Source organism: Panthera leo, chromosome B3 (assembly GCF_018350215.1).
Source record: "Panthera leo isolate Ple1 chromosome B3, P.leo_Ple1_pat1.1, whole genome shotgun sequence".
Taxonomy (NCBI): domain Eukaryota; kingdom Metazoa; phylum Chordata; class Mammalia; order Carnivora; family Felidae; genus Panthera; species Panthera leo.
Window position 1 is genome coordinate 49,496,409 of NC_056684.1, and position 22,812 is coordinate 49,519,220.

Sequence of the window (22,812 nt, forward strand, 5' to 3'; positions counted from 1 at the left end):
CTGCTTCGTTTTACTCTCAGGCTTTTTCATACCTGAAGAAGTGAGCAGGTTGATGATTGGGCCACAGGTTTGGATCTAAGTACTGGTTAGGCCTTTACCCAACTGACCAAACCTTGACAGGAGAATCACAAGAAGGGTTTTGCTAGCAAACATTGCTTGCTTGTGAAGGAAGACAAATAAGTAGGCTAGAGAGAAGGGAAACTACTAAGCAGAGTCTTGGAGAAATGGCCCCCACTTTGACAGTAAGTTTAAAGAGGTGAGGATATGGGCATGGAAGTGGCCTGAGGACAAGGCTTAAGTAATTTAAAACAGGCTAGAGGTTTTTAAGCAGTCAATTCCATACCTTTTTTCCAGTTATCATATTTGTCTTCATCTTGGCTCTAATCCTCTTTGTAACAAACATTCTTACTTTTGTTTGTTTGTTTGTTTGTTTGTTTTATCTTGGAAGCCAAAATCTCTCCTGACTAAATGGATATACAAAGGCTGATTTTGTCATTTTGAGACTTTCTGGATATAGGTAGCCCACTCTGAACTTAAATTTCATTAATAGCAGTTAATACTGTCTCAAATGCCAAGTCGTCTTGAACACTAGAAGTCTTCATAAAATGCTGTGCACATTTCTTTTGGCTCAGTAAAATTACACGTGTGAAGGCTCAGAATACTTAATCCAAAATTGTCTTGAAACATGCATCATAGAAAGATACCTTAAATTTATTCTTTCTATAAACCTTTTATTATTCTACCAATAATACTTCAAGAAATTACATATCAGCTCCTTAGGAGTCTATATCCAGCCCACTTAGCACAGAGAGAAGTATTTCATTCATGCTGAGAGCATTTAAAATAATTTAAAAAGTAGGGGCTCCTGGGTGGCTCAGTCGGTTAAGTGTCTGACTTTGGCTCAGGTCATCATCATCTCATGGCTTGTGGGTTCAAGCCCCGTGTTGGGCTCTGTGCTGACAGCTCAGAACCTGGAGCCTCTTCGGATTCTGGGTCTCCCTCTCTAGCTTCCCCTCCCCCTCAAAAATAAATAAACATTACAAAAATTTAAAAAAATAAATAATTTAAAATAAAATAATTACATATTTGGAAATGTACATATAAAATGTTGAATTTAGAACAGAAAACAATAGAAGGCACAGTGAAAATCAGTATCTTTGAATACAAACATTCAAGATGTATATTTTTAAAAGTTGTTTTAAGAGGTAAGAAACTATGAAAGATCATTCTGGGAAAGTTGGCAGGGAATTAGTGATCCCATGTTGTAAGTGGCAAGTTCCACAGATGACAACTGATGAATCCTAGCACTCTTTATAATTGTGTTATTAGATTTATTTCCATAGCTATTTGGATTTGCTGTAGGCTTAAGAATGAAGGTCAGAAATATTCACTAAGCTGGAGAGCTTTGAGGTCTAACCAAGGGTCTTGATTTTTTCCTGTTTTCCAGTAAGTAGTTGTGTCTAGACTAGAATAGATAGAGATCTTTCTTGGTTACATGCAAGGAAAGATTTCTTGTTACTTCCCTCACTTCATAATACTTAAAAATCTGGGATGATAAAATCTGATTTGATATGTTGTTAAGTTTTCAATTGGTAAGAGTTCATAGTCTATAAGATTCTAATTTCAAGTGGATAATGATGGGACAGGTAGCCCCAAAGTATTAAACTGCATCTGAGTGTGTATAAACATGGGAACAGAAGGTAAAGCAGGGGGTGAAAAGGAAGGGGAGTAGATTTTTGTAGAAGGGAGAAGGGAAAATATTAAGTGATCTTGTGTGCAAGGCATTGTGCAATGTGCTTTGCAGGCAATATCTTATTGGCTCCTCATACAACTTTTTTAGGTTACTAACTATCATTCCTATAATAGAGAAGGGAAAGCTAAAGTTGAGTGAGACTAGGGAACATACCCAGCATCAGGCAGCCAAACAGATGGAAGACACAAAACTTTTTCTGCCAGGGCTCCAGAGCTCACTCTCTATTAATATGCCTTGCTTTCTGTGATTAAGAGCTTCTGAGATGAAACATAAGGAAATCGAGGCAGGATTTTACAGTTTTAGGGATTGGGACACAGTGATTCCTGGGTAGAAGATTAATTTCTGGGGCTTTGGTTTTAGCCACTACCGACTTGCTCTACCTAGGCCAGTCTATGTCTCAGTCTCTGAATTACTTTCAGCTATTTGAGAACATACTTTATGCTCACCATTTTACTAGGATCTTAGAAAGATCTAACCATGGCATAATACTGGCACCTAATCTCTAGAAGCTTTTCTTCTGAATCTGAGAATTAGAATGTAACAGTTGGAAGGAAAATGGTCTGTCAGCTGGCTAAACTGTGTGGCAAGAACTTGGGGTTCCTCTTGTGGGCTATGGATACATGGTGGAGAAAATTGCCCAATGTATGTGCCCATTCAATTGTTTATTTTTTTGTGGAATGCTGAAAGCACAACTGCTACCGTGAAGGTGAGATTGTGATTATTTTTATCTCAAATGGGGCAGTAGGGAAACATTAGTACAGCCAGTAACACATTTTACAGACAGAAAATGCATTAATAGATCAGAAAGGAAGTAGAACAAAAGTAAGCTAGAGTCCTGGGGGATAGCTTTACAAAATAAGTGGTATTTGTATTGAATCTGGAAGATTGAATAGGATTCAACAAAGAATGGGGCAAAAACATTTCACTTGGGGGGAACTACATAAACAAAGGCTAAACTGAGTAGTACTCATGCCACTCATAATAATTTCTATCTTACCCAATTCCAAATGGAATTGAGGCAAATTTAGAAGAAAAACTATCAGTACAGCTTGAAATAACATTAAATGGTTACATAACACAGAAAAACATAAGCCTTACATTTATCTCTGAATTTCCTCACAATGAAATAAAGAAAGGTAAACATGACAGTTTATCTGATGGAAGTATAGTAATTCTTTAGATGAAACATGATTTTGTCTGCTCCTAAATTCTAAGTTGGCATGTAATAGCATTGAAGAGCATAATAGACAGAATGTATTTGGTAGTAATATTAGGAAGAAACAAAACTCATATTGTGGCTCTTTGTTTTCTGATCTTTGAATTTCTTTCCATTTACCCAGGGGGTGGGAAAGGAAGGAGAAATTGTACTAGAATTTATGGGCCACATTGAATTTTCATCACATGTGAATGCAATTCATTGTGTAGCACTTAACTCATCTGTCTACTGGTCACTTGAAGGGAGGTTCAGAAATGTCATTTAGCTATGGTCCAGGAAAGTAAGGAGAAGGATTTGTGCATTTGACAGAAATTTAAGAGAAAACTTTCTGATAGGTATTGACATTGTGTGTGGGTAACTGAAGCAAGATCCAGATGATTTTGATGTCAAGTATTTTTGTGAAAATTAGAGAACCTGATTGGCACTCCTTGGTGAAAGAAAACAATTCTATTTATCTCTAATAGCAGAGTGGGGGTGCGATAGGGGCTGGGTGTCTTCATTAAGAACCAAATTTTAGTGTAGTATAGGAGACGGATTGGTTGCATTTCAAGAGTTCGGTTGGGAAGATAAGAAGATATTTTAGATACTGCTAAAATAACAGTTTAGAATAGAAAGATTCTGAATGCCATACACCATAACACTAGAGGACTAAAATAAAACTTCTTAAATAAGCAACACAGTCTTGGTTAATTGGCCCCCATTCATCCAGTTACCTAATAGAAGTCTCAGCATCATTATCAAATTTTCCCTCTCCTTCTCTTCCCAAGAAGAGGCTTGACAAATAATAAGAGATTGACAAATAATAGATTTTTAAAAGTATTGTTATCTAAAACAATAAATATTTTTATTTTCTAATATAATTGCTTTCTGAAAGCTATTTGTATAATACTTTGAAATTTCTTGCCTTATGGTCTATTACATAGTCTGTATCTATAAATATTCTACCTACCCTTATAAAGAATGTGTCTTCTCTAATTATTGTGCCAATAAATCAAAATGCCAATTGTCTTGCTTAGATGATTTTTTTTTTATTTTTTAATATTTGCCTCTTCGATCTATTAGTTAAGGAGAAATGTTAAATCTCATACACTGAAGCTAGATTTATTGGTTTCATCTATAATCCTTGACAAAGATGGCTTCAGTTTTGCTAAACTTGGCACAAGATTTTTCCTAACTTTAGGTCCCTGTTGAATTTTTCCTTAGAACATTTACTTTAAAAAACTTAAACAGTTGAGCCTTAAACAACATGGGAGTTAGGACACCAATTCACATGCACTTGAAAGTCTGTATATAACTTTTGAGCCTCCCTTCCCCAAACTTAATTATTAATAGTCTACTGTTTACTAGAAGCCTTATTGCTACCATAAACAGTTGATTAACACGTATTTTGTATATCACATGTACTATATACTATATTCTTAAAATACAGTAACCTAGGGAACAAGTTATAAAATAGAGAAAATACATTTACAGTACTATAAAAAAATCTGCATATAAGTGGACCCATGCAGTTCAAACCCAGTTGTTCAACGGTTGATGGTATAGCTAATTTTATGTAAGTTTAATTTAAAACTGCATTTTTACATTTGTTTACATTTCTATTAGCTGCAAATTATGGTATGCATGGTTGTGTTTGTGTAAGTTTTGATAAATTTTAACTTTTTGTAATATATTTGTGTTTATTTATGGTAGTTAATGATAAAATAGAATATATATATTTTAAGCACTCATGGCATAGCTAATTTTTCTGAATGTGTTTGATATTTCAGGGCTATTCTGTTTGTATGCAAGTTTTTTTTCCAAACTGTCTGAAATTCCCCGAAGCTTTCCAATACATTGAAAAAAAATCTGAATGTAAGGGGGACCGATGCAGTTCAAACCCATGTTGTTCATGGGTCAACTGTAATTATAAACTGATTCTCTGTATTTTTGATATGTAAATCTTTTAAAAGCCTTTTTTTTTTTTTGCCAGTTTTACAAACCAGGGTGTCTTTCTCAAGTACCTGGGAGCCATTCCTCTGAAACGTAGTCACCAAGGTATGGGAGCAATTTAACTGTACATCAATATATGAATGGGTAAGAAAGATGTAGTACACAGACACACACACACACACACACACACACACACACACACACACACACGAATACTACACAGCTGTAAAAAGGATGAGATCTTGCCATTCATGAAAAAATGGATGGACCTAAGGAGTGTAATGCTAAGTAAAATAAGTTAGACTGAGAAAGATAAATACATATGATGTCAACTCATGTGGAATAAAAATTAAAAGAGAAATGAATAAACAAACAAAAAGCAAAATCAGACCTATAAATACAGAGAACAAACTGATGGTTGCCAAAGGGAAAGGATGTGGGGAAGTGGAAAATACAGACTTTTGGTAATGGAATGAATAAGTCATGGAAATAAAAGGCACATAACACCATAGGGAATAGAGTAAATGTTATTGTAATAGTTGTCTAGTGACAGATGGTAGCTACACTTGTGGTGAGCATAGCATAATGTAGAGAAGTTGAGTTACTATGTTGTACACCTGAAACTAATGTAACATCATGTGCCAACTATAATCAAATTGAAAGAAAGAAAGAAAGAAAGAAAGAAAGAGAAAGAAAGAAAGAAAAAGCAAGCTGCTTGCTCTCTGGGAGGGTAGGAACTTGACTTCATGGATACCTTGCTCCAAGCTACAAAACTGCCTTCTTATTAAAGATAACATAGTAGGTTTATTTTCCTTTGAATAAAACCAATTAGCAAATACATACGGCATTTTCTTTCAGGCATCTACATTTCAACAGACACATTCCTAAGACCTTCTTTAAACTACTTCAATTTTTTGAATAAGACTTGTCTTGATGTAGATACTGTATATTTGGATTGCATATCAATGTAAAGGAAGGTCTATGTTTACAAATTGTCAGGGATTACCCCTTTTATTGCTGTTACTTTACACATAAATGTTAGCAGAGGTCACCAGGCTTCCAATTACTATACTGGGTGGATGTTTTCTATACTTCCTTGACTCTAGGTGTGGAGTCAAGTGTCTTGACTCTAGGTGTGGGTCTCAGATTCAACACCTTTCCCCTACATGTGCATACCCTTTGACAAACCTATGCCTGTTTCCCTGTTCTTCTTTTTTTCTTTTTTCAAGTTTTTATTTAAATTCCAGTTAATACACTGTAATTAGTTTCAGGTGTAGGATTTAGTGATTCATCACTTACATAGAACACCCCATGCTCATCACAACAAGTGCCCTTCCTAATACCCATCATTATTAACACTTAAGAACCCACCCCCTGGACCACAGTTTGTTTTCTATAGTTAAGAGTCTGTTTTATGGTTTACCCCCTTTTCCCCCCCCCCTCTATGTTTATCTGTTTTGTTGCTTAAATTCCACAATTCCACAAAGGAGTGGAGTCATATGGTATTTGTCTTTCTTTGACTGACTTATTTCACTTAGTATTATTGTACTTTGACTTTCCATCCACATCATTGCAAATGATAAGATTTCATTCTTTCTTATAGCTAATATTCCATTGTGTATGTGTACACACACACACACACACACACACCCCAAATCTTTATCTGTTCAGCTGTTGGGCATTTGGGCTCTTTGCATGATTTGTCATTTATTTCTTTTTCAAATTTTTATTTAAATTCCAGTTAAAATACAGTGTAATACTGATTTCAGAAGTAGAATGTAGTGATTCAAAACTAGCATATAACTACCAGTGCTAAACACAATACATGCTCTCCTTAATACCCATCACCCATTGAGCCCATCCTTCTCCCAACTCCCTTCTGTCAACCCTCAACTGGTTGTACTAGTTAAGAGTCTTGTATGAGTAACTTCCCCCTTTTCCCCCTTCTCTATGTTCATCTGTTTTATTTCCTAAATTCCACAATGAGTGAGATCATATGGTATTTGTCTTTCTCTAATTTATTTTGCTTAGCAAAGTACACTCTAGCTCCATCCACATCTTTGCAAATAGGACGATTTCATTTTTATTGATGGCTGAGTAATGGTTCATTATATATATATAATATATAATGTATATATTATATATGTGTATACACATACATAAACACACACACACACATATACATATACCAACTATTCCTTATCCATTCATCGTTTGATGGATATTTGAGTTTTTCCATAATTTGGCTATTGTTGATAATGCTGCTATAAACATCAGGGTGCATGTGTCCCTTTGAATCAACATCTTTGTATCTTTTGGGTAAATACCTAGTGCAATTGCTGGGTCATGGTGTAGCTCTATGTTTAACATGTTGAGGACTCTCTATACTGTTTTACAGAGTAACTGCACCAGTTTGCATTGTCCCCAACAGTGCAGGAAGGTTTCCCTTCTCTACATCATCGCCAGCGCTTGTTTTTTTTCCTGTGTTGTGGGTTTTAGCCATTCTGACAGATAAGAGGTGGTATCTCATTGTGGCTTTGATTTGTATTTCCTCAATCAGGGATGCTGAGCATCTTTTCATGTGTCTACTAGCCATTGTATATCTTCAAATAATGTCTATTCATGTCTTCTACCCATTTCTTCCCTGGATTATTTGTCTTCTGGGTGTTGAGTTGGATAAGTTTTTAAAAATTTTGGGTACTAATCCTTTATCAGACATTCCATTTGCAAATATCTTTTCCCATTCTTTACATTGCCTTTCAGTTTTATTGCTTATTTCACTGTGCAGAATAGCCTTATCTTGATGAAGTCCCAATAGTTCATGTTTGCTTTTGTTCCCCTTTCCTTTGGTGATGTGTCTAGTAAGAAGTTGCTATGGTCAACGAGGTCAAAGAGGTTGCTGCTTGTATTCTTCTCTCTCCCTTACCCTTAGGTCTTTTGATGGTTTCCGTCTCACCCTTAGGTCTTTCATCCATTTTTTTTAATTGCAAATAAAAAGTTTAATTTCAGAAACTGAGTTCGCCGTTTATAAATACACTAATACACAGTCCATTTTGAATATATTTTTGTGTATGGTCTAAGAAAAGTGGTCCAGTTTCATTCTTGTGCCTGTTGTAGTCCACTGTTCCCAACACCATTTGTTGAAGAGACTGTCTTTTTTCCACTAGATTCTGATTCTTGCTTTTTCCGAGATTAGTTGACCATATAGTTGTGGGTCCATGTCTGGGTTTTCTATTCCTTTCCATTGATGGATGTGTCTGGTTTTGTACCAGTACTATATTGTCTTCAGGACGGCAGCTTTGTAAAATAGCTTGACACCAGAATCATGTGATGCCTTCAGCTTTGATTTTCTTTTTTAGGATTTCTTTAGCTATTTGGGGTCATTGTAGTTCCATACAAATTTTAGGATTGTTTGTTTTAGTTCTGTGAAGAATGCTGGTAGTATTTTGATAGGGATTGCATTACATGTATAGATTGCTTTGGGTAGTATAGACATTTTCACAATATTCTTCCAACAATGTTCATGGTGTGTTTTTCTAGTTCTTTGTGTCCTCTTCAATTTCTTTCATAAATGTTCTATAGTTTTCAGAGTACAGATGTTTTTACCTGTTTGGTTAGGTTTATTCCTAGGTATCTTACGGTTTGGGATAGAACTGTAAATACGATCGATTCCTTGATTCCTCTTTCTGTGGCTTCAGTATTGGTGTATAAAATTGTAACACATTTCCATACATTGATTTTATACCCTGAGACTTTGGTGAATTTGTGTTTCAATTATGGCATTTTTTTTTTTGTAGTCTTTTGGGTTTTCTACAGAGTGTCAGGATAGCTGCAAAGAGTGAAAGCTTAACTTCTTCCTTGCTGATATAGATAATTTTATTTCTTTTTGTTTGATTGCTGCAGCTAGGACTTCCAGTAATACATTAAATAACAATGGTGAGCGTGGACATCCCTGTTTTGTTCCTGACCATAGATGAAAGGCTCTCAATTTATCCCCATTGATGAAGATATTAACTGTGTGTCTTTCACATATGGCCTTTGTGATGGTGAGGTGTATTCTATCTATCCCTACTTTGTTGAGGGTTATCAAGAATGGATGTTGTATTTTGTCAAACGCTTTTGCTGCATCTATTGAGAGGATCATGTGGTTCTTACTGGGTCTTTTATTGATGGGGTCTATCACGTTGATTGATTTGCGAATATTATTCTTGCCCACCAGGAATAAATCCCACTTGATCATGGTAAATAATTCTTTTAATGTACTGCTGGATTCAACTTGCTAGTATCTTGTTGAGAATTTTTGCATCCAAGTTGATCAGGGATATTGGCCTGCAATTCTCCTTTTTAGTGGGGTCTTTGGTTTCGGAATCAAGGTAATATTGGCCTTGTAGAAGGAGTTGGAATTTTTCTTTCCGTTTCTGTTTTTTGGAACAGTTAGAGAAGAATAGGTGTTAACTCTTCCTTAAATGTGTAGTAGAATTCCCCTGGGAAGCCATCTGGCCCTGGACTGTTGTTTTTTGGGAGATACTTTATTTCTGATTCAATTTGTTCGCTGGTTATAGGCTGGTTCAAATTTCCTGTTTCTTCCTGTTTCAGTTTTGGTAGTTTATATGTTTCTAAGAATTCATCCATTTCTTCCAGATTGCCCAGTTTGTTGGCATATAATATTTCATAATATCCTCTTATAATTGTTTGTATTTCTGTTGTGTTGGTTGTGATATCTCCTCTTTCATTCAGTATTTTATTTACTTGGGGTTCTGTCTCTTCTTTTTGATAAGTCTGGCTAGTAATTTATCAATTTTATTAATTTGCAAGAGCCAACTCTTAGTTTCATTGGTCTTTTCTACTGTTTTTGTTTGTTTCTATATCATTTATTTCTGTTTTAATCTTTATTTCATTTCTTCTGCTGGCTTTATGCTTTATTTGCTGTTCCTTTTCTAGCTCCTTTAGGTGTAAGGTAAGTTTGTTTATTTGAATCTTTTCTTCTTGAAGTAGATCTGTATTGCAATCTACTGCTCTTTTATGACCCCCTTTGCTGCATCCCAGGGGTTCTGGACTGTTGTGTTTTCATTCTCAGTTGTTGCCATGTACTTTATAATTTCTTATTTAATTTCTGGTTATTTCATAGGATGTTCTTTAACCTCCATGTATTTGTGGGCTTGCAAATTTTTTTCTTGTGGTTGATGTAATTTTCATAGTGTTGTGGTATGAAAATATGCATGCTATACTCCCAATCTTTTCGTACTGGTTGAGGCCTGATTTTTAATCCAGTATGTGATCTTTTCTGGAGAATATTCCATGTGCACTTGAGAAGAATGTATGTTCTGCTTTAGGATAAAATGTTCTGAATATGTCTTAGAGGTCATCTAGTCCAGTGTGTTATTCAAAGTCATTGTTCCCTTGTTGATTTTCTGTTGAGATAATCTGTCCATTGCTATAGGTGGGGTGATACCCTGCTATTGTGTGTATTATTATCAATGAGTTTCTTATTAATTGACTTATATATTTGGGTATTCCCCAGTTGGGAGTATAAATATTTACAATTGTTAGATCCTCTTGTTGGACAGACACTTCTATTATAATATAGTGCCCTTCTTCAACTCTTGTTACAGTCTTTGGCTTACAATCTAGTTTTTCTGATATATGTATACCTACTCCGGCTTTCTTTTGATGTCAATTAGCATAATAAATTGTTCTCTATCTCTTCACTTTTAATCTGGAGGTATCTGTACGTCTAAACTTAATCTCATGTAGGTAGCATATAGTTGGGTCTTGTATTTTAATTCATTCTGATACCCTATGTCTTTTGATTGGCCCATTTAGCCCAGTTAGATTCAGAGTGAATATTTAGTGCCATTTTATTACCTGTAGAGTCATGGTTTCTGGAGATTTTCTCTGTTCTTGTCTAGTCTTTGTTGCTTTGGGTCTTTCTTTCCCACTCAGAGTCCCCTTTAACATTTCTTGCAGAGCTGGTTTGGTCGTCACAAACTCCTTTAGTTTTTGTTTTTCTGGGAAAGTCTTTATCTCTCCTTCCATTCTGAATGACAGCCTGCTGAATAAACTGTTCTTGGCTGAATATTTTTCCCCTTCAGCATGTTGACTATTTCATGCCACTCCTTTCTGTACTGCCAGGTTTCTGGGGAGAGATCTTGTGCTAACCTGATTTGTTTTCCCTTATAAGTTAGAAACTTTTTTTTTCTTGCTGCTTTCAGGATTTCCTTATGTCTGTATTTTGCTAGTTTTACTATAATATATCTGGGTATTGGCTGACTTTTGTTGACTTTGCAAGTTCTCTGTGTCTCCTGGATTTGGATGTCTGCTTCTTTCCCTAGAAGAGGGAATTTTTCAGCTATAATTTGCTCAAATTAACCTTCTGCCCCTGTTTTTCTCTCTCCTTCTGGAACTCCAATGATATGAATTACGCTTTATGAACTCTCTGAGTTCCCTAAGTGTACTCCTTGATCCACTATTTGGTCATTATATCCAATTCATTTTGCATCTCAGTTCTAGAATTTTTTATTTTGGCCAGACTAGTTTTTAAAAATTTTATCTTGATGGTAAGGTTCTCTCTGGTTTCTTCTATGCTTGTCTCAAGCCAGCTAGTATCCTTTCAATTGTTGTTTTAAAATCTGGTTCAAAATATTACTTATATCTATTCTGATTAGCTCCATGACTTTTTGTTCTTTCTTTTGGGATGAGTTTCTCTGTATTGGTATCTTGTCTAGGACTCTGTTTTTTTTTTTTGTGTGTGTGTGTGTTAGGAAAGCCTGTGCCTGGTCCTATTTCTCCTACAGCTGAAGCTTTGCAGCCCTCAATGATCAGTAGATCTGGTGCTTGTGGGTGTTTGTGCTAGTCTTCCAGGGGTGGGGCCTGCTGCTGCTCTGGCTTTCAATCACACTTGCCCTCATGAAAAAAAGGCACTTGCAGAGCACAGGGGGCACAGCTTGGTGGGTGCAGGTCAAACCTCCACTGTGTGCACTGTGCTGCTCACTGAATTCCATCTGTGCTGATGTGATGGGTTAAAAATAGTGGCACCTCGCTCTCTTCCCTGGAGAGGGGAGCGTGTGCCTGCTACTCTTTAGGAAGTCCTCAGAAAAAAGCAATCTCCTCTTCTGTGTCCCAGGCTTCTCTTAGATCGCTGCCTTCACCCTGTCTATGTCTGAGTTATCTGCTCACCCGGTGGCACAGTGCCCTTGTGTTTTATATTAGGCGGTTGTCTGGGATTCAAAACTCTAAATTTTAGGGATGTGGTGTGGCAGAGACCCATGCTGATCCTCTGGGTAGGGTCTTGCTATGCTGTGACTGGTGCTGGCTTGTCCCAGAAAAGCAGGTGCATGACTGTGCAGGGGCTTGGATTTGATGGTAAAGTGCAGCTAAAAGCTGGCATCCAGGTTAGCTCCCCTCAGCAGACTTCTTTGCAAGTATGCTAATGAATGGGGCAGCTCTGTGGTTCCTGCCAGCTCTTTTTTCTGAGAGGCAGTGCTGCCTCTCCAAATGCACTCTGAGAAAGGGAACTGTCTCCCCCAGCTTGATCTAGGGGATTCGCAGAACACGGTGTCCAAGCCCAGGCCTCTGTCTTCCTTCTCCATAGGAGCAACACTACCCCTACCAAGCTCTATTCAACAATGGCACGGACTTGTAAAACTTCAGACCTTGAGCTCCCCTGCTTGTAAAAATTTGTGATAATCAGCCTCTCTCCTTTTCCCAGTCATTGGCTTTGAAGAAGTGTTTTTCTTGTGCAATCCCCTGTGTGTCACTCGCTCTCGCTCTCTCGCTCTCCTTAATCTATGACGAGGGCTCCTTCCCCTCCACAGCACCCATGATTCTTTTCTCCCTCAAATCACATTTCCATATCTCCTACCTTCCATGATGTGGGCTTTTTCTCCCTCTAGTTGTGCAGTTCTCTCAGTCCTTGGATCGATTTCCTGGATATTCAGAAGGATTTGATAATTACCTAGCTGTGTTCAAGGTACAGGGAAATCATAAGGTCCTCGTACTACTCCACAATCTTAGCTCTTCCCTCCTTCCATAATTTGGCTGTGTATTTGTCCCTTTGAATCAGCATTTTTGCAGTTTTGGGGTAAATACCTAGTATAGTAGTGCAGTTGCCAGGTCACAGGGTAGTTCTATTTTTAACTTTTTTTAAACTTTTTCTTTATTGTTTATTTATTTTTGAGACAGCATGAGTTGGGGAGAGGTAGAGAGAGACACACACACTGAATCTGAAGCAGGCTGCAGGCTCTGAACTGTCAGCACAGAGCCCAAAGTGGGGCTTGAACTCATGAGCTGTGAGATTATGACCCGAGTCAAAGTCAGCTGCCCAAACAACTGAGCCACCCAGGTACCCTTATTTTTAACTTTTTCAGGAAACTCCATACTATTTTCCAGAGTGGTTGTACCAGTTTGCATTCCCACCAACAGTGTAAAAAAAGGGTTCTCCCTTCTCGGTATCCTTGCCAGCATCTGTTGTTTCCTGTATGGTTAATTTTAGCCATTCTGACAGGTGTGAGGTGATCCCTAGACCTCTGGTTTCTGGCATCAGCATTATTCCAAGATAGCTCTAGTTTCTGAAGTCACTTACCATTCTTATTTTAGATTTGTGTTTTTTGTTCTACTTTTGTGTTTTTGAAATATTTCTTTTTGAGGAGCTCAGCAATGAATTTTAGGTATACTTGACATAATTTATGTAAGTGCTAAATAGAAATCTAGAAGTACAAAAAAAAGAACATAGTGAATAAAAAATCTGAATTTGATTCAGTAGATTATAGAAAACTTGTGAATGATTTTCTATGGGGAATGCAATATTTTGGACAAGATTGTGGCCTGAGAGGAGTTTTATGAGAATTTGGGGGAAATAAAAGTTGGAGTGATAAAACTTTCCTGATTAGAAAATGAAGCATATGGGTTTGAAGGTGGAATGAGGTACTTGTTCTCAGTATGACAAGAAAATGCACTGGTGACATCCTCCAAGCAACAACCGGGCAGTTAGTTGCATTATGACTTGGCATTTGGTACACAAGTATAATCTATTTATTTTTTATTATGTTAGCATTAGACTCAAACTCAAAACTATCTGATTTTTTTTTTTTTTTTTTTTTGGCTTAGCAGCTCTCAAAATAAAACAACAGACACTTGGGCTGTTTTACCCCATTTCAAGCTGAAATCCTTTCTGAGATGTGAAATAGGTCACCTTATGACCTCTCTTCTCCCTTGGGGAAATGTTAATAGTAATTGTTTTATAGTTCCCAGGGACATGGCATGACACTCAATTAGTAAATTAATAAGGGGTTATCTACACTGAAGGAATGTGTTGTTTTCAATCTTAGTGCTGACCCAGGAAAAATTTTACCAGTGAATCACACTTCTTTATTTCTTATAACCAGTCAAAGCTGAATAATGGGGGAAAAAATCTAGATTCTCAGTAGTCACAAGGATAGCAGTATGAGATGCATATGAGATGCACATGATGCACAAGGATGCACATGAGATGCACATGAAAATAACTCATAATTTTTTGATGTCTCTTCATGTGACAAAACCTTGAAATTGAATTTGATTGCTCCAAAATGAAGATAACATGTAAGTAGATAACATAAGAGAAAAATAACGGTCTCACATGGGCTCACTTTTTCTCTGGCAGTAAATTGGCATTAGGAGGTATGAGATATTAGCTCAGAGCACACTGGCATGCCTTTGTGGTTTCACAGAGACACCTCATATTGATGCTTTGACCAGTGCTTAAATTTGGAGATATGAAGAGTCCTTTCATTTTTGGATTGGCCACAGAATGCAAGTGGCTGAAAATGACAATGATTAAAGAATTTAATAAAGCCTTTAGTACATGACAGCTATAGAAATTCCTTGTTATGTAATGACTTGATTTTTGGCAATGCCTATGAGTTTCCTTCTCCTCAAGTTGAAAATGGGTGCTTCCAGAATTTATGTGGGGGAGAGCTTTGGCTGTCAAGCGTGGTGGCAGTGGCAGTTGCAGGAAGGTTGGGGGGCTTTTTCTAAACCTGTGTTTGTTTTGCAAGCACACTGCTTTTAATATTACAGATAAATTAAAAAAATGCCTAAAATTATTTTTTTTCATGCTTAGTACAGGATTGAGGAAATCCCAATGGTCTATATCAATGATGTATTAAAATTACAGGTCTTAGGAAGACTGGAAATAATGAGGGTGCTGACGCCCCAAAATACCCATTGTTGATACAGGCTTAGACATATCTTTAATATTACAGAAATGTCTTTAAAGGATTTTCTTCAAATATATTTTCTTCTTCTAAAAACAGTTCTACCCCCACTGTTGGTCGTGTTTTCTTGTTCTTTGGGTAGTGGAACCCTTCTAGATACAGATTTGAGGGATTAAAATAATCACAAAGTCATAGGATAAATGTATTACACTGTATTTTTACCATCTGTAATTCTAATATTCTCTTTTTACAAAAATAGACAAATGGGAATTGCAAGGGATCTTAGAGATCTCCTGGTCCAACTTTGTGCTATAAACTAACATGCAGAGAAGTGGCTAGTTGTTCTGATTACTCGTTGGGATAGAAACTACTGAATGCTCCTAATATGCGTTCATTTAATTTTCATTGATGACAGAACCCAGATGGAAATGCGTGATTATCTTCTACTATTGATAAACACTTTCAGCCATGTGGTCATGTGGCTAAGTTCTAACCAATAAGCTGAAGTGTTGTATAGTACCTCTAAGATGTTGTCTTACGAAGAATATGTCCTTCATCTTTATTTTCTATTCCATTGCTGTAATATGATAGACTATCAAATGATGAAAAGAGCACTAGCTTCCATTCTAAATCAAGTATACAAGAGTCGCATCCTAGGGATGGTGTAGCTGAGAGTTTAAAGGAGCCTAAGTTTTTATAACTGTCATATGGGCACTAGAATGCCTAAGTGTGGACTTGTATCATAAGAGGGAGAGAGAGAGAGAGACACTTCCATTTTTTTTTTAAACCACTGTTACTTAGGGTTTTCTATCATATGAAATTGAATCTGTTCTTAAGTGGTATATCTGTGTAGTAGTATCACAGTACCTGAGAGCTTCCCTAACACTATTTTAATAGCTCATGAAATTGAGTTATTTTAGAATATATTCTGTTTGGTCATTAATTCAATATTTCCATATTTCTTATTTAATGTCAGGCTCTATGCTATGTACCAGTAGTTGGAAAGATAACTTAGAAATAGTAAATATTTTCAGAAAGCTCATGGACCAGCCAGGGAGACTTATACATAAACAGAACTCTGAAATATAGAGTAATTGAAGTCATTTACAAGTGATTTGGTGGAATCATGGAAGAAGTGATTGATTCTGCTTTTAGGTGAAAGGGAGGGTTAAGAGGAGGAAGTACCTGAGGCATCTCTTAAGATATTTGTAGTTATACAGGTGAGAAAGAAGGAAGGTAAATTTTTGACAGAACATTATAAAGGGCTGAAGGCACAGCATAGAATGACACATTTGGGAAACATTGGTATAAATTAGAGCTATTGGGAGAGTAATAGGAGATTATGTTAGAGACAGTCCACACCATTTTTTTTTTTTTTTTTTTTTTTTTTTAAATTTTTTTTTTTTCAACGTTTTTTATTTATTTTTGGGACAGAGAGAGACAGAGCATGAACGGGGGAGGGGCAGAGAGAGAGGGAGACACAGAATCGGAAACAAGCTCCAGGCTCCGAGCCATCAGCCCAGAGCCTGACGCGGGGCTCGAACTCACGGGCCGCGAGATCGTGACCTGGCTGAAGTCGGACGCTTAACCGACTGCGCCACCCAGGCGCCCCCACACCATTTTATATCTGGTAAAAATGTTTGTCAAATGCTCTGAGCCTTTTAGATCAATGGTCCATGAAGGAAAAAAAACATGCTATCTGTGCCCTAAGCATCTTATACTTGCAAAAGGTTTGGATTTTGGAACATTTGATAGTTTTGATTAAAGTAAGGAGTTAACATTAATTGAACACTTACTATGTGCCAGAATTATGTACTTAATATGCCTTATTCATTAATTATTAATTGACAAATGTATTTATTTTAGGGAGAGTGTGAGTGGGGGAGAGGGTGGGGTGGAAAGAATCTTAAGCAGACTCCATGCTCAGCGTGGGGCCTTATGCAGGGCTCAATCCCATGACCTTAAGATCATGACCTGAGCTGAAATCAAGAGTCAGACATTCAACCAACTGAGCCACCCAAGCACCCCTGCATTATCCCATCTAATACAGCACCTTTTGGTGGTAAATGTTACCATGCCCACTTTACAGGTGGACATAGTAAATCCTATAAATAAAACATAATTTTCTAGCAAAAGAAATGAAAGTTAACTTCACACATATCTGCTTCCAGAGGCCAAACTTCACTAATTTTTTTAATGTTTATTTATTTTGAGAGAGGAGAGAGAGTACAAGCATGGGAGGGGCAGAGAGAGAGGGAGACACAGAATCGGGAGCAGGCTCCAGGCTCCGAGCTGTCAGCATAGAGCCTGACGTGAGGCTCAAACCCACCAGCCATGAGATCATGACCTGAGCCACCCAGGAGCCCCTTTTACTAAAATTTTTTAAAATTTAATTTAATTTAATTTAATTTTAGAGGGGATGGATAGAAGGGCAGGGAGAGAGACAGAATTTTAAGCAGGCTCCATGCTGAGCATAGAGCCTGATTTGGAGCTCAATCCCATGACTCTGGGATCATGACCTGAACTGAAATCGAGTCAAACACTTAACAACTGAGCCCCACGTACCCATTAATATTTAATCTATTTGTCTATCTACCTATATCCATCTGTAATTTCTCTATAAATTATTAGTCTTTAAAAAATTTTTTTTTAATGTTTATGTATTTTTGAGAGAGAGAGAGAGAGAGAGAGAGACAGAGTGTGAGCAGGAGAGGAGCAGAGAGAGAGGGAGACACAGAATCCAAAGCAGGCTGTTCTGAGCTGTCGGCACAGAGCCCAACACAGGTCTCGAACTCACGAACTGTGAGATCATGATCTGAGCCCAAGTCAGATGCTTAAGCGACTGAGCCACCCAGGCGCCCCATATAAATTATGAGTCTTTTAGATAAAAAGAGATAATTTATTTGAATATCAGACACATTCAATATGGAGAGTGCTGCTGACATTGAAGTTATTAGAAGGAATACAAATATTTCAAAAGTAGCTGAATGACCATCATTCACATATGTAATACAAAAATATGTAACACAACACACATGCCACACATAATACATACTTGTACAGTACGTATATAATGCAAATGTGTGTCTATATAGCTAATCACAGGAAACTGGATCTGGAAGGAACCTTAGAAACTAATGTAGTAACTTTCTCAAAGCTTTAGAAAAATAAGCCTTCCAAGATTTTTGAATTTCTGAATTTTTGGCTCTTTGGCAAATCACTTGCTATTAATAAATACCTGTGAAGAATTTCTGAATTAAAGATAAGGTTTATGATGTATTGATGAAGGTAATTCAGAACCATTTGGAATAGGAGGAAGCATTTATAAAGTCATAAATAATGCAATCTAATGAAGATGTCAACCAGATGATGATGATTGTTCCAAGGAGTGAAGAATGAAAATGTATTTTGGTTTCTTCAGGAGACTTAACTCTTAAACATCTTTACTGGGAAGTTGTAAGTGGACTGCCAGTCCTGGAAAATGTATGAATTACTTTGCAAAGGGGGTGCTGCATCCATGATAAAGAGGGAGACAACTGAAACCGAATCTATTATAGAATCCTTGGTCTGACTTTTTATTGCAAAATGTGGAATGTTTCAGTAAATACTGTTTACTAGTCATGTTGAGTTATGTAATCATGAACCCTAGAACTGCTGAAGGACCTTAACGTCCTTGAGGGCATTGACTGACTTTTGCTTGGTCTGCATCCCCTTTTTTGTATTCTCGTGCTAGAATCAAGCAAGTATTAGTCAAATATTTAATTAAACTCCAGAAAAAGTTGCAACAGTCAAGCCTGTATACTTTGCAGAAAAAGAATTTACAGAAAAAGGAAGAAAATCTTTGGATTTCCTTTTATTTTCGTTCATTCCACAAACACACACCAAGAACCTGGTATATAAGGTCACTATGTTAGGTGCCGAAGGAGATGCAGATAGCCTCTTTGTAGAAACGCGAGGTCTAATAGTAGAATTACAATGTGTACATAAACCCCAGTACCAGGTAAAGAGAGCAAAGTGGTAGGACAGGGTCTGTTCAGAGTGCTCAGGTGGGTATGTACTGGTTTCAAAAGAGTGGAGTAAAGTAGTTTCTGCCTCTCTATTTTCTTAAAAAATCATTCAAAACAATGACCAGAATAAGAAATGGAAACAAAAATACCTACTCCAATGAAAATACACTGATACCTATAAGCTTTGACCATAGTGATGACAGAGATGAGGCAAGTCAATTGTAAATTCCTATAGGGTTGATTATCAGTGGACATTCTGACCAGAAATAAGATAGTTTACACCCAGGAATATGGAGATAAGCTACCGGGGATCATAAGAAAATCTGTATATGGAGATAGATAACGTTTATAACCCTACCTTCCAAACCACACAGTTACCTACCCTTCCTCCCACTCCCATGGGAGGCTGGAGATTTATTTTCTGAGAAACAGAGCCACAAAGCCTTGAAATGCTGGGGGCGGAGGAGAGGCAGCTAGATGACATAGTGAAAATAGGAAGATTGGGTCTGCATACTGATTGGGAAACCCTGGAGCTATTCTACCCATCTCTAGAATTCTAGCAGTCATGTTTATGTACTGCATCTTCCCCAGTTATTCAGCAGAAAGACAATACGGACTCTGATCTTACTTCCCCCATCCTGCTGACATGGCTCCTTTTCCTGTTCCTGGCAACTAAAGGGATAATTGTTGGCACAGTAGCAGAAGCTGCTGCAGCCCTCCTGGCTGGTGGCCTTTTTGGTTGGTTCCCGGGCTATAGCAATTCTTAAATATTTTATCTTCATCCCTTCCTCTTACAGGGGACTGGATGGATTCTTCTCTGGAGATTCTTTTCTATGGAAAATACTTACGGAAATTTATATTTGTGTAAATATCCCCAGTAAGAATTACCATTATCCCCTAATTAAGACTAGTTTAAAAACAACCCACCCCAATGCACAATTTCCAATCAGCTTTTTAGTCTTTGCATATTAGACAAGGCTTTAATCTAAAGAAGAAAATCACATTAAGTAAAGAGTATGAAAAAAATGTAGGGAAAAGAAAAGCTTAGGCAAAAAACTTTAAATTTTATTGTTATTATTTTTTAAGTTTGTTGATTTATTTTGAGAGAGACAGAGACAGCATGAGCAGGGGAGGGGCAGAGAGAGAAAATCCCAAGCAGGCTCCACCCAGCACAGAGCTAGAAGGGGGGCTGGAAATCACAAAACTGATGAGATCATGACCTGAGCTGAAAACCAAGAGTCTGACACTTAACCAACTAAGCTACCCAGGCACCCCTCAGGCAAAAAACTTAAAACCATATAATTAAATACGCACTGAAGGAGCATCTCATCTTCAATGAGATAAGAGCACTATCTTATATAACAGGAAAAGTTAGGAACCAGAAAGGACTCTGAAAAATTAAAAAAAAATACTAGCTCTAAAATATAAAAATTCAGTGGGCATGTGAGAAGATACTTAGTGTGCCTTCTGGCTAGATAGATATAAAAATAAGTGGTTAATAGGTTAAAAAACCAGGAAAATAGTTTTTTGAAGTTAGGCTGTCAGACATCCACCTAATGAGAATTAGGACAGGAGTTTCCACATTGCAGAGCTCCAGCAGATTCCTTATTTGTGACTGCTCTTCTTTGTCAAGTTGGAATTAGCAAGGATAAAGAGACCGTTGTTTTTTTTTTACCTCAGTTTTATTAAGATATAATTGACATAGAACACTGTATAACTTTGTGTTGTACAATATAATGATTTGTCTTGCATAGATTGAGAAATGACTATCATCAAACATCGATCATCTCATATATCTATCTATCTATCTATCTATCTATATATCTTGGGTGTGTATGCATGTCTGTGTGTACACACACACATACATACATACATTTTGCAATAAGAACTCTAGATCTACTGTCAACAACTGTCCTGTATATCATACAGCAATGTTAGCTATAGTCGTCATGTTGTACATTACATTCCTAGTACTTATTTACCTTAAAACTGGGAGTTTGTGCCTTTTTACCACTTTGGCCCAATTCTCCCTCCCCCAACTCCCCCTCCCCCCGCCACCTCACTGCCTTAGGTAACCCCAAGTCTGATCTCTTTTAAATTCAGTTTTGTTTTGTTTTGTTTTGTTAGACTCCACATATAAGTGAGATCAGTGTTTCTCTATCTCTGTCTGATTTACTTTACTTAACATAATACCCTCAAGGTCCATACATGTTTTTGCAACTAGGAGGATTTCATTAAGTTTTATGGCTAATGGTATATTATTTATATGTGATATATATCACATATAAATATCATATATATATATCACAATTTTCATATCTGTTCATTCATCAAGGGACACTTCTATGTTCTGGCTATGTGAATAATGCCCTCTATGAACACAGGGGTGCAGATAGCTCTTGAACATATTTTTTTTTTTTTTTTACCTCCAGATATATTCCCAGAAGTAGAATTACATGCTCATATTGTAGTTCTATTTTTAACTTTTTGAGGATCCTCCATAATGGTTTCCCAGTGGCTGTACCAATTGACAATCCCACCAACAGTGCACAAGGGTTCCCTTTTCTCCATGTCTTCTCTATCATTTGTTATCTCTTGCATTTTTTATTCTTACAGGTGTGAAGTGATATCTCACTGTATTTTTGATTTGCATTTGCCCAGTAATTGGTGATGTTGAACATCTTTTTGGGCACTTGTTAGCTATTCATATATTTTCTTTGGAAAAAAATAACAATTTTTTTTGCTATTGAATTGTATGAGGTGCCTGCATATTTTTTATATCAAATCCTTATCAGATATATAGCTTACAGAAAAAAATTTCTCACTCTGTAGATTTATTTTGTTGACTGTATCTTTTGCTGTGCAGAAAGCTTTTAGTTGGCAGTTCCACTTATTTACTTTTGATTTGTTCTTAGTGAGTTAGGTGTCATATCCAAGAAAAATACCAAGGAAATTTTTCCCCATTTTTTTCCCCTAGGAGTTTTATGGTTTTAGGACTTCCATTTAAGACTTCAATCCATTTTAAGGTAATTTTTGTGAATGGTTCAAGATAGGGGTTTATTTTTATTCTTTTACATGTGAATATCTAATTTTTCAAACACCGCTTACTGAAGAGACTATTTTTTTTCTCTAGTGACTATTCTTGGTTCCCTTATCAAACATTAGTTCACCATATACATTGGGATTATTTCTGGGCTTTCAGTTTTTTTCATTGGTCTCTATATCTGTTTTATACCAATACCATACTGTTTTGATTACTATACTTCATAGTACAAGTTTAAATCAGGAATTTGGATGTCTCCTGCTTTGTTCTTTCCTGGGATTACTTTGGTTATTGGGATTTTATGTGGTTCCATATACATTTTAGGATTTTTTTTTTTGTAGAAAATGTTACTGTAATCTTGATAGGTATTTCATTGAATCTTGGAATGGCTTTTCATGCTCTTGGCATTTTAACAATATTTTTCCATCTATGAACGCAGGATACATTTCCTTTTGTGTGTGTGTCTTCAATTTCTTTCATCAGCATCTTATAATTTTCATTATAGAGATCTTTGATCTCCTTGGTTAAATTTATTCCTAAATAGTGTTTTTGATTCAATTGTAAATGGGATTCTTTTTCTTATTTATTTTTCAGATAACTCATGGTTAGTGGATGGAAACATACTGATTTTTGTATGTAAATTTTCAATTCTTTGATTAGATTTAGCA